At 44.0% G+C, this 13,099-nt stretch overlaps 1 non-coding gene across 1 annotated transcript; it reads right to left on the reverse strand.

Moving 5' to 3' along the window:
• Window positions 1-9,374: 9,374 nt before the first annotated feature.
• LOC114897387 lies at window positions 9,375-9,478 on the reverse strand. Its single transcript, XR_003794108.1, has one exon. It is a non-coding gene; the product is annotated as a U6 spliceosomal RNA (small nuclear RNA).
• Between the last annotated feature and the right edge of the window lie 3,621 nt (window positions 9,479-13,099).

The raw sequence follows: 13,099 nt of genomic DNA on the forward strand, positions 1-13,099 counted from the left end.
TGTGTGTGAATTCCTGCCCATCCGGGCAGTAAGCGAATCTTTAGGCACTGTTCAGGTAAGGGAAGTATTCCAGTGATCAATTTCTGAGGAAAAAACAACCCTAAAACTAAGTGGCATTAAACAACGTTTATTGTGCTTAGGATTTTGTGTGTCAGGAATTGGGATGAGGCTCAGTGAGAATAGCTCATCACTGTTCCATGATGACTGGGTGACTCAATTGGTTGGGATGTTTTAACTGGGGCCATATATCTGAGGCTGTGATCTCAGCTGTCAGTTGGGTTTCTCGGTTTTTCTCCGTGTCATGTCTGGTGGGACTGAAATGTCCAAGATGGCCTCTTCACTTCCACGTCTGGTGTCTGGGTTGGAATGGCCAGAGAAGCTTGGGCTGGTGGGTCGTTGTTCTGTATCCACGTGGCATCTTTGCTCACCTGGATTAGGCTACCTCACAGGATGGTAGTCTCAGAGTAGTCAGACTTGCATGGTCATTGGCTTCTCCCAGATTGAGCATTCTAAGAATCATGGCAGGGGCTGCAAGGCTTCTATGACTCAGCCTTAGAAGTTCGAGAATATCACTGCCTCTGAATTCTATTGGTCAAGCAAGACATGGCCAGCTCAAGTTCCAGGGGATGGGAAATACATTCCACCTTTTTGACAGGAGGAGAAACAAAGAATTAGTGGTCATCTTTAATCCACCACAGGCATCTTACTGGTTGGCTCTCTTAAGCATCAGACTTGCTTAATGTCATCTGAAATGTCAGTTGGGTCCCACCTGGCCTCAGGTTTACCTTAAGCAATGCCTGGAAAAGTTCTTTTAGCATGGGATGCCATTTGGAGAACATAAAAGATTAATTGAGATGACCAACCCATCTAGACACAGAGTACAAAACAGTAATTTAAATGCTTATAAACACAACAAACAAAATTACTCTTGCATGTGGCTCTGGTATTAATGCCTGTCATCGTGTATGAAGGATGAACTGTTGGAACATTTCTCCAGACTGCAGAAGGGGTCATGGGAAATGGTCCTCTCTGGTTCTCCTCTCCTTTCAACATCCTGCTCCCATGATGGCTACTTTTCTGTGATCCTCATTAGTTTGCATTAGAGTTGTCACATTACAGTTTTTCTTTAATTTTAATTTTATTGGAGTATAGTTGATTTACAATGTTGTGTTAGTTTCTGGTGTACAGCAAAGTGATTCAGTTATACATATACACATATTCATTCTTTTTCAGGTTCTTTTCTCATCAGGAGCTTGGGATGAACATACACACACTACTATATATAAGATAGATAACCAACAAGGACTTACTGTGTAGCACAGGGAACTTTACTCAATATTCTGAGATAACCTACATTTAGAGGTTTTATATAAATTACTGAGAATGCTCAGTTTCTGTCTAGAAGTGCTCTAAGATTATCTATCTATCTATCTATCTATCTATCTATCTGATTTTGAGGGAAAAATTTCAGAAGTTTACAGAGAATATATAAACAACATCATAGTCTCACTTCCAAGAATTTACAAATATCAACATGCTAATCTATTTTCTGAAAGGGTTTTTTACTATAGAAGAAATAAAATATTACAGAGAAATTTGAAGTATCTTTTGATCAAATTTCCGTCCCCCCGTCCCAGAAGCAACCAGTCATGAATTTACTAAGTAGCATGATACTTTAAGTATAGTGTTTTTGTCAACTATTTTACAACTCCATCTTTCCCTGTTTCTAATTTACTGCCCTGAAGAAGTGCAGATGAAATTTAAGGAGGCTGACCCTCTCAAAATTCCCCACTGCTTTATTAGTGACTAGCTTCCCTTTCTATACAGCATGCAAGTGAGGGGATATTATCCAGGCTTTGGTGGATAGAACTACTTCTGGGAAGAGGTGCTCTGTAAATATCCCCCTGTCTGAGCAGAAACAATGTTATGCTCATTCTATTGTATATCGTCCAACACCCTCACCACAAATGTTATCCCAGGACTCCAGTAGTTATGTGTTTCGAGGCTGCCACACCTGTAACTTTTGGGCTATAGGTATGGAAACCACAGCGTTTTGTCAGACAATATGTGTCAACACTGGCCTGGCTGGCAATTCCAGTATCAATGTCACCTTGTTTCCACAGATACAAAGTGCTGGCATGCAGTTCAACATCCTCTGTGCTATAGACTGAATGTTTGTGTCCCTCCCACCCCCAAATTCCTATGTTGAAACCTAACCCACAATGTGATGGTATTTGGAGTTAGGGACTTTGGGAAGTGATTAGGTCATGAGGGTGGAGCTCTCATGAATGTGATTAGTGCTCTTATAAAAGAGACCCCAGAAAGCTCTCTCATGTGAGGACGCAGTGAGAAGACAGCTGTCTATGAACCAGGAAGCGAGGTTTCACTGGACACTGAACCTTCCTGTGCCTTGATCTTGGACTTCCCAGACTCCAAAACTGTGAGAAATCAATTTCTGTTTATAAGGCACCCAGTCTATGGGATTCTGTTACAGCAACTCAAACAGACTAAGACACTGTTGTAGTGATTCTTAACTCTACCAGATGTAACTCCTCCTTTCAAAAATGCTTATAATGCTCCTTATCCTATATCTTTTTTGTGTGTGTGTGGTACGCGGGCCTCTCACTGTTGTGGCCTCTCCTGTTGCGGAGCACAGGCTCCGGACACGCGGGCTCAGCGGCCATGGCTCACGGGCCCAGCCGCTCCAGGGAAGCCCCCCTATATCTTTTATAGATAAGATAACCTACCTACACAAATCATTAATAATAATTAATATAATGACCTGGCTATAGCACAAAAGGAAATAATATTTTCCAGTGTGTAAATGCTTGGCTGTAATAATTAACATAGTCAGGTGATAGCTCCTGCTTGTTGATCATCATGAGTGCAAGAGCCACAGATGTAGACTTGACCTAGGCATGGTCATCAGCAGGGTGATTTTCAGAAATAACGAGCAACTTCTGCTAGAGTTTCATACAAAACAAACTATGGATTCCTCAAAAAGCTAAACAGAGAATTACTGTATGACCCAGCAATCCCACTCCTAGGTATATATCCAAAAGGATGGAAAACAGCTACTCCACCAAATACCTGTACAGGAATGTTCATAGTAGCACTATTTACAACAGCAATTGGTGGACACAACACATATATCCATCAATGGATGAACAGATAAGCAAAGTGTGGAATATATGTACAAGGAATATTATTCAGCCTTACAAAGGAATGAAGTACTGATGCTTGCTACAGCATGGATGAACCTTGAAAACAGAAACCAGGCACAAAAGATTACATACATATTGTACAATTCCATTTACATGAGATAAAACATTCAGAACAGGTAAATCCATCCAGACACAAAGCAGATGGATCGTTACCAGGGGCTGGAGGTGGGTGGGTGGCGGGTAGGAAGGGACTGCTTAATGGGTACGGGGTTCTCTTCTGGGGAAATGAAAGGTTTTGAAACGAGATAGGGGTGGTGAATGCACAACAATGTGAACATATATTCATGCCTTTAGCGCATTGAATTATACACTTTAAGACAGCATGAATTGTTAATTTCTCTTATGTGAATTTCACTGCAATAAAAAACAAAGTACAATCTTCCCTTGATTTACACGTTAAGTGCATTTTCAGAGCTCAGTGAATATTAAAACCACGCAAGTAATGCTTAAGGTTTTGTATCTAAATACAAGTTAGGGTCCAGGCTCAGATAAATTATAAATAGATGTTTCTCCTCCAGGATTGTCTAGTGGGACAGTCAAATGTTGGGCAGGAATTTGTTGAGCAGAACAGCCCTGTCCATTACAGAAGGTCTGGAGTCTCCATGCCTGTTTCCAGCGTGCGCTGCCCTTGGGGAAGTACAGCTGAGGCTGGTGGCCCAAGGGCGAGTGACAGTGCTCTCTGTCTTTGTCCTTCCAGCAGCTGCCACAGTCTATGCCCCCACCTGCCAGGTCCCTGTGTTCAGCGCCTCTGTGCTACCTGGCTCTTCTGCTCCAGGAATGGCTAAAGGGAATCCCGGCAGCAGTGAGAGCTGTGGGATAGCATTAAACACTTTACACCCTCCCCTCATTTAAAAGAGAAAGCTGGTGCTTCATTCCCACGGTGACGGTGACGATCCTAATGCTCTTAGCAAGCCATTGGCTTTGGGACCTTGTGACATTTTGTTTTTGTTTTCCAAAGCACTAGCGCCAAAGCCAGGGCAATTAATACGCTGTTTCTTTGGCGGTGGAGAAAGATGCTACCGCTAATGCTGTTTGGCCCGATCAGCCTGGCTAGTCTTTTAGAAACTGTGTTCTCTCTGCTTTCCCTGCTTCACCTCCCCAAAGGCACCTTTGGGCCAGACTTTCTCTGCGGTCAGCTGCAAGGCAGCCTACGACAGCTTGGTTCTGCCAATGCCTCCCTGTTTAACACACAAACCCTTGGGGAAGAATCTCCAAAATGCAGGTGCTAGGAGAGAGAAGGGCCTGGAACGTGAAGAGTGTGACTGGTCAGTTCAGGCACACCCTCAGGAATATGCTCTTCTTTGGTTCCTTTAAGACCTGCACTGTGTCTCTAGCTGCACATCTGAGGGGCCCTGTGAAGGGCCAGGCTGGGAAGGGCTGGGCACATGAGCAGCTCTTGAGGACACAGGTCTTGTGTTGATCCACTGGGACCAGGCCAGGAGGACCCTGGGTTGGGCAGAGGATCCAGGCAAGAGGAAGGGTGGAGAGAGAGGACCCTGAACTAGCCCTGAGCCTGCCACTCGGGAAGCGAGACGGAGGAACCTGGAAAGACCACATCCAGCATCTGGGAGTGATTTCCTCTGTCAAAACCAACGCACGTCTCTGATGTTTTTTCTCTGAGCCCAGCTCTCTGCCTCTTGCCATCATTTTCTTCAGATGTTTACCAGGAGCTCTAGGCCAGCCACGTGGCAGCAGCCTCATTTGTTTTTATTTAGTTTGTATGGATTTGCGCTGTTTTGTACATAAAAAGAACCAAACGAACATTAATTGCTAACCACTCGTAACCTGCCATGTGCATGTTCGAGCTTCATCTGTGCGCACACTTCCTCGGTGGGAACAGACCATGTGGGGTGCTTCTTCATTCGTTTGCATCATTTCACATACACCTGGCTTGCACTCTAACTGCCCAGGTAGAATTCTTTCATGAGAAAACATCACAGGCACCCTGGTCATCCTTCTATTGCCTGATGTCCACAAGATCCCAAATTTCCTTTTATGTAAAGAACAATTTTCTAACCTTTCTTATCATACTTGTTATGTATATTCCTCCCAGAAGAAATTACCAAGTTAAAGCGTATGAACTCTGCCGCTCTATTTAGACGTTCCCAAATAATTCCAGAAGGATGAGCCCATTACTCACTGCCCTTGGGGAACCAGGATACCTCTCTGGCTGTCATCGTTCAATCATTCATCCAGCACAGGTGTTTGCTGAGCAACTACTGTGAGCAAGCATCACGTCAAAGCTGGGGGAATGGTGGCAAACAAGAGGCAGGCCCTTGTCCTTGGCCTTGTTGTGCCCCGCCCCCTGCAGCGGTTTCTCGAGCTACAGTCCTGGATCACCACACTGGAATCCCCTGGGGTGGGTACTTAACAAAAATGCAGATTCCTGGGACTAGCTCCCACACTACTGAATCAGAATCCCTAGGTACAGAGATCTGCATTTCCGATAAAATTCCCCGATGCACATTACATGTGAGCACAGCTGATCTAATGGAAATAAGCAAAAGTTCCCTTCTGCTCAGAAGGGAACAAGAAGGGTCCAGGATGGAATGTGGGAGACTGGGTTGATGGATCGGCTGGAGAAGGGAGATGACAGAACTGTGCAGGTCTTCTTGACAGAATGTCACCTCCTGCAGGACCCAGACAAAGCCACTGAACCAAGGGCAGGCTGTGACGAATGAGCCAACCGGGAAGATCATTTATGCGGCAGTGGGGTAGGTCCCTGCCACGGGTGGAGCGGCCTGGTCCACAGAGCAGGATTAGAGCATTTTCTGGTGTCCAGATCACTGTTTCAAATTAGTTGAGCGAAGCTAAGCAGCGCTGGGGAGGGGGAACATGTGGCTCTGCTCAGCAATGGAGTCCTGAGGGGTGCGAGCATCCATCAATTCTCTGTGCACAGCCTGACCATTGTGCATGGTGGACCAGCCAGCCTGTCTAGGAGGATGGCTACGCAGGTCAGGATGGATGAGATGGAGAGATGGAGAGAGGCAGCAGCAGCTGAGGAATCATCGGGCTGCTCTGCTGAGTCAGGGGAACGTCCAGACTTCACCGTGTAAACTGGGGCTGGCTTGGACTAGCTGTGTGGGAGTGGCTTGGGCATGCCGCCAAGCAGGATGGGCAGGGCTAATGCAAGCTGTGGCTCTGGGACAGAGGAGTTATAAACATGAAATTGTCTAGTGTGGGGAACTGCCCCAGGCTTGTGACAGCCAGTGGCCAAAATTGAGATGTGCTTATCTTTCTCCAGGTAGGGCTGACCCCCTAAATGACATGCCAACCTGGAGAGTTGGTGTTTCCCATAGTGCACAGCTTCTGAATTGCATGGCTTCTGAATTGACCAGACACACACTCCCAAGATTCTTTTGGCATTTTGGGGGGACGCTGCCATTGAATGATGACCCTGGTGCCCGTGGTAGACCCCGCTTTTGTTTATTTCCCTATTTGCAACAGCCTCCTTGAGGTGGTGTAAGTTTGTGCCCCCAAACCAAAAGCAGGCGGGGGCCTTACTGCATTGCTCTCAATAGGTACCAGCATCCCTTTTGCATGGATTGCACGCAGCAAGCTGCGTTTCTGATTTTGCCCAGATTAGCAGTTAGTCCAGCATCCGTTTTCATTAAAGCCTGAGTTACTGCACATGGTACAGTTTGAGTTCCAGTTTGGAGATGCTCCATGTGTCCCTTTATTTCTTAATTCAGGAAAATGATCATCAGTTATTTTTTTCTGGCCTGACCCTATGGTCTGATCGCGTAAGGGCAAATTAGTCAACCCAGCACAGGCCATGGATGGTCTTTGGATGTCAAAGTGACTTCTGGCGGCACAGAGGGGAAGGCCTCCAGACATACAATTCCCCAGGGCCTTTCTACCAAACACTGAGGTCGGCTCACATCATCTCATCAGGGGCAGCTCACGTTTTCCATCCACTTGGGGTGGTGGTGAGGGTGAGCCTAGCTATAGAAAGACCACGCCAGCACACAGGAAGTACCTGTGACCTCACTCATGTGAACTCAGACTGCTTTCCATCTGTGCTGGGAAAGAGAGCATGTGTGTACGTGTGCAAGCGTATGTTTCCTCAAAGAGCACAAGTGTAGTCTTCGGTTGAAAAGTAGAGAGCTAACACAAACAATTGGGGAAGAACATCTATTGATCAATAGTGATGCTGCATTTGGTATCTGCTTGAAAGGAATCATTAATTGTAAGTCACCAAAAAGAGAACAGAGGAGAGAGCATACACTTTCCACCCTTGAATCTCTCACTGTTGCCTTTCACAGGAACGGTTTCTCATGCAGAAAAATCTGTTTTCAGTTGGACTGAAAAGCTGCCTCTTGAGTCATAAATGTCTCTCTATTTGTAAGGCTCTTCACAGTTGACAAAGCATTTTTGCAAAGTTTTCTCATTTGATCCTACCCACAGGGGAGGACTGGCTAACCCAAGACTGCACAGCTAGAAAATGGCACAGTGGAGCTGGATTCCACCTCAGAGGAGTCCCTGTTCAGTTTGGGTGGCACCTTAAGCGCTAAGACCAAGGCTGCCGTGGTAGCGGAGAGGCTGTTGAACTTGACGTAGGAGAGGCCCATAGTTTACATCTTGCCCTGCACTTTGACTCTAGGGAAACTCTCAGCCTCATTTCCCCTCCTGGGCTGAGGGTGGTGAACCAGACCTATCTCAGCAAACAAAAATGGTAAAGTGAGCTTTCTTACCCTATGTACAAACGGACTGTGCAAATATCAAAAGAACAAAAAATGGAGCGCTGGAATAGTTTTTAGATACAACCACTCATCTGACCCTTTACCCTCAGAAGCAAGTCAGTTTCACCTCCCCCAAAGGTGGGTCATGCCCACAACACCTGTTAGCCCCCCACAAGGAGGGATGACCCCCGCTGAACAGCCAAAATCGAGTATCAGCAGATTTGTTTCAGCAAGGATGTTTCCTGGTTTCTGGGCGATTGTTGCCATCCCTGGGACGCAAGGGTCATCCTCAGAATCATGCAAGTTAATAATATTAATATGAATATGAGGCAAGGGCCTTTGTAGGCTCAATGTTTCATTGTTTCAATGCATTTTGATATTAAATGAATAAGTAATGTGAATTACATCTAAACGACTGAAATATGCAAGTCGGCATCTGTTCTTTTTAAGTCAACAACTCGAGCTTATTATTAATACTATTATTATTAAAGGCTACAGACAGTCTTTTTCCATAGTCATTTCTTCAATCAGGAAAGTAATCTTTTTTAAAATATATTTTTAAATATCTTTATTGGAGTATAATTGCTTTACAATGTTGTGTTAGTTTCTGCTGTATAACAAAGTGAATCAGCTATACATATACATATATCCCCACATCCCCTCCCTCTTGCGTCTCCCTCTCACCCTCCCTATCCCACCCCTCTAGGTGGTCACAAAGCACCGAGCTGATCTCCCTGTGCTATGCGGCTGCTTCCCACTAGCTATCTATTTTACGTTTGGTAGTGTATATATGTCCATGCCTCTCTCTCACTCCGTCCCAGCTTACCCTTCCCCCTCCCCATGTCCTCAAGTCCATTCTCTACATCTGCATCTTTACTCCTGACCTGCCCCTAGGTTCTTCAGAACCGTTTTTTTTCTTAGATTCCATATATATGTGTTAGCATATGGTATTTATTTTTCTCTTTCTCTTACTTCGCTCTGTATGACAGTCTCTAGGTCTATCCACCTCACTACAAATAATTCAATTTCATTTCTTCTTATGGCTGAGTAATATTCCATTGTATATATGTGCCACATCTTCTTTATCCATTCATCTGTCGATGGACACTTAGGTCGCTTCCATGTCCTGACTATTGTAAATAGAGCTGCAATGAACATTTTGGTACATGTCTCTTTTTGAATTATGGTTTTCTCAGGGTATATGCCCAGTAGTGGGATTGCTGGGTCATATGGTAGTTCTATTTTTAGTTTTTTAAGGAACCTCCATACTGTTCTCCATAGTGGCTGTATCAATTTACATTCCCACCAACAGTGCAAGAGGGTTCCCTTTTCTCCACACCCTCTCCAGCATTTATTGTTTGTAGACTTTTTGATGATGGCCATTCTGACTGGTGTGAGGTGATACCTCATTGTAGTTTTGATCTGCATTTCTCTAATGATTAGTGACGTTGAGCATCCTTTCATGTGCAAAAATATGGAACACTTCATGAATTTGTGTGTCATCCTTGGGCAGGGGCCATGTTAAACTCTGCATCATTGCAATTTTAGTATATGTGCTGCCGAAGTGATCACAAGAATGTAATCTTAATTTGTCACTATCTCATGACCACTGAGCTACATTATTGGTTTCCTATTTATACATGTATTCAATGCCTATCATCTCTGGACACAGGTGAACAGCTAATATTACTAAGAATATCACTCTGAGCGAAGCTTCCATTTCTTTGTTTCCTTTGTAAATAATTATGCTAAACTTGTACCAACCATCTCCCCCATATTTCCCCGAATTTCCATATGTGGAACTGAGCTGATTTAAAAAAATAGACCAAAGATGCAGGCACCATTTTCTTCTTGCCTGGCTAAATTGACCACAGTGTACCTCGGAGGCAACTAGCCATACAGGGCGGAGAGTACTTGACTGCAATGTGCAAGCTGAACTTCAGAGCGTCGACTTCCCCACTGTTAGACTGACAGCAAGCTCCTCCGCGGGAGAGAGGAGCAGCCCCCTTTTGCACACAATCAGCACCAGCTGTGGTCCAATTAAACTCAACAGTGAACAGGTGTTCACTGTAATGACTTCCACACAAAAGCACGCTTCCATTTAGTACTCTTTACATCCGATACACTCACAGCCCCACTGAAAGGCAGGAGTAGAAAACGAGATGGAATTCAGTGGAGGAAAAACAGCAACCCGCCAACTTGTCCATAATCAGCATCAGAAGCCTCAATTAGCCTCAACACTTCACAGGTGTCCACAGGAGGGTATTTTTATGCAGAGCCTACGCGAGTCAATTGTCTCTTAAGAAGTTCTTTGAAAACATTTTGAAGTTTTTCAAATTCAGGTAGCTCACTCATATTACTACCCCACTACTGTTATTACCACTATTTCTTTTTTTTTTTAACATCTTTATTGGAGTATAATTGCTTTACAATGGTGTGTTAGTTTCTGCTGTATAACAAAGTGAATCAGCTATAAATATACATATATCCCCATATCTCCTCCCTCTTGCGTCTCCCTCCCACCCTCCCTATCTCAGCGCTCTAGGTGGACACACAGCACTGAGCTGATCTCCCTGTGCTATGTGGCTGCTTCCCACTAGCTATCTATTTTACATTTGGTAGTGTATATGTGTACATGCCACTCTCTCACTTTGTCCCAGCTTACCCTTCCCCCTCCCCATGTCCTCAAATCCATTCTCTACACCTGCACCTTTATTCCTGTCATGGCCCTAGGTTCTTCAGAACCATTTTTTTTTAAGATTCCATATATGTATGTGTCAGCATATGATATTTGTTTTTCTTTCCGACTTAACTTCAGTATGTATGACAGTCTCTAGGTCCATCCATCTCACTACAAATAACTCAATTTCATTTCTTTTTATGGGTGAGTAATATTCCACTGTATATATGTGCCACATTTTCTTTATCCATTCATCTGTTATGGACACTTAGGTGCTTCCATGTCCTGCTATTGTAAATAGTGCTGCAATGAACATTGTGGTACATGAGTCTTTTTGAATTATGGTTTTCTCAGGGTATATGCCCAGTAGTGGGATTGCTGGGTCATATGGTAGTTCTATTTTTAGTTTTTTAAGGAAAATCTGTACTGTTCTCCATAGTGGCTGTATCAATTTACATTCCCATCAACAGTGCAAGAGAGTTCCCTTTTCTCCACACCCTCTCCAGCATTGATTGTTTGTAGATTTTTTTGATGATGGCCATTGTGTGGTGTGTGATGATACCTGATTGTAGTTTTGATTTGCATTTCTCTAACGATTAGTGATGTTGAGCATCCTTTCATGAATTTGTTGGCAATCTGTATATCTTCTTCGGAGAAATGTCTATTTAGGTCTTCTGCGCATATCACCACTATTTCATGGCTTTCAGGAGTCTACCCTGCTAGACATGCATGGGCAAAAATATTAATTACATTCATGTACACCCTAAAAATGTGTTTGGCCCATTGCATTTTCCCCAGAAATCTCTTATATCTGGTGCCTTTGCTGCATTTGAAATAGAGAAATCTAGAGAGCACTTCTTGGGGTAGGATGTTACTACTCCTACTGTATTTCAATCAATTATTGAATGTCCACAGTCTGCATTGCCGTGGAAAAGAGGAATGACAATAGGAAAATTTCATGCTACTGGGAACCAATGCCCTTTTAAGATTGGTTGGCAGCTCAGGACCCAATCATTGTCACTCCTAGTGGCTCATCCCAGGCTTGATGAAGGATGACTAATTACCAGGGGACTCCAGTAAATGAGGTGGTGGCACTCTTTCTCCAGATCCCTCATCCCACATCTTGGTGATCATATAGCACTAATGATGCTGCTGCAGTTGGTATCTTCTTTGACTTTGCATTTACAGGGAGGACAGCGGAGAAAAGGGGTGAGTAGGTCTGAGGCAGGGACTTCAGAATTCTGTCTCTCAATTCAAGTAGGGAGTAAGGCACACTGCTAAATGTAACACAGCCCATGGTGCAGAAAGCTATTTTTTTCTTTTGTCAGAAACAATTTGATAACTCACACCAGAAGGAAACCTGGGTAAAAACCAATCCCAGATGTGGAGCAAATGTTGGTGAGGGTGTCAGTTGGTATAACATTGGAAAGCTAGTGGATTTCCATAACTGAAGCTGGACCTATGACCAGACAATTCCATTCTCAGTTATAATCCCAACAGAAATTGTGGTAAGCAGACACCAATATGGCCCCTGGTGATCCACCTCCTGGGATTCATTGCCTTGTATAATCCCCTCTTCCTGAGGGGGGATGGGACCTGTGACCTTCTTCTAACCAATAGAATACCACAACTGTGATGGGATATGACTTCCATAATTATAATATATAAAATTGTAATTTCTGTCTTGCTAGCAGGCTCTATTGCCTTCTTGGCTTGCAAGCTTTGATGTTGGAGAGGTCTCCATGGCAAGGAACTAAATGTAGCCTTTGGCCAATAGCCTGCTAGGAACTGAGTCCAGCACTCTTCCAGAAACTGAATTCTGCCAACCACAATGGGAGCTTGGAAGCAAATCCTTTCCCAGTTGAGACTTCAGATGAAACCCCAGCCCTGGCTGACACCTTGATTGCAGCCTTGTGAAAACCCCTGAAACAGAGGACCTAGTTAAGCTCTTCAGACTCCTGACCCCAGAAATTGTAAGATAATGTGTGTTGTTTGAATTTTTTGGTAATTAGTTATACATTAATAGATAACAAATACAGAAATGCTTAAAAATGTGCCCCCAAGGACATGCATAAGAGTTTTCACAGTAGCATTCTTCATAATACCAAAGTAGGAAACAACACAAAGCTCCATGGGCAAGATTAAAGTTTCGTAGACCACATACAGCCACCTAGCAAAAAGCTAGTAGCGCTGGAGTTGGAGATGAGGAGACAGGTGTTGGGTAGGAGGGTAGAAGAGTGACCATGGAAGCTATTGGAATGGGTGAGAACAATGAGATATAAATTATAAAGGGAGAATAGTGAAGAGGGCTATAATGCTTATATGTTTCAATTGCAAATAACAGAAAATTCTACACATTATGATTTAAATAATACAAGGAACTTCAGGCTGAGCACAAGATCCCTGGAGCACTGCCCTGTTACCTCACGACCAACCAATCAGAAGAAAGTAACACACTCTGCATCCCTCACCCCAAATTTTGCCTATTAAAATCTTCTCACCAGGGACTTCCC

The sequence above is a fragment of the Monodon monoceros genome, unplaced genomic scaffold, assembly GCF_005190385.1.
Source record: "Monodon monoceros isolate NGI ecotype Baffin Bay Population unplaced genomic scaffold, NGI_Narwhal_1 Super_Scaffold_16, whole genome shotgun sequence".
NCBI lineage: Eukaryota > Metazoa > Chordata > Mammalia > Artiodactyla > Monodontidae > Monodon > Monodon monoceros.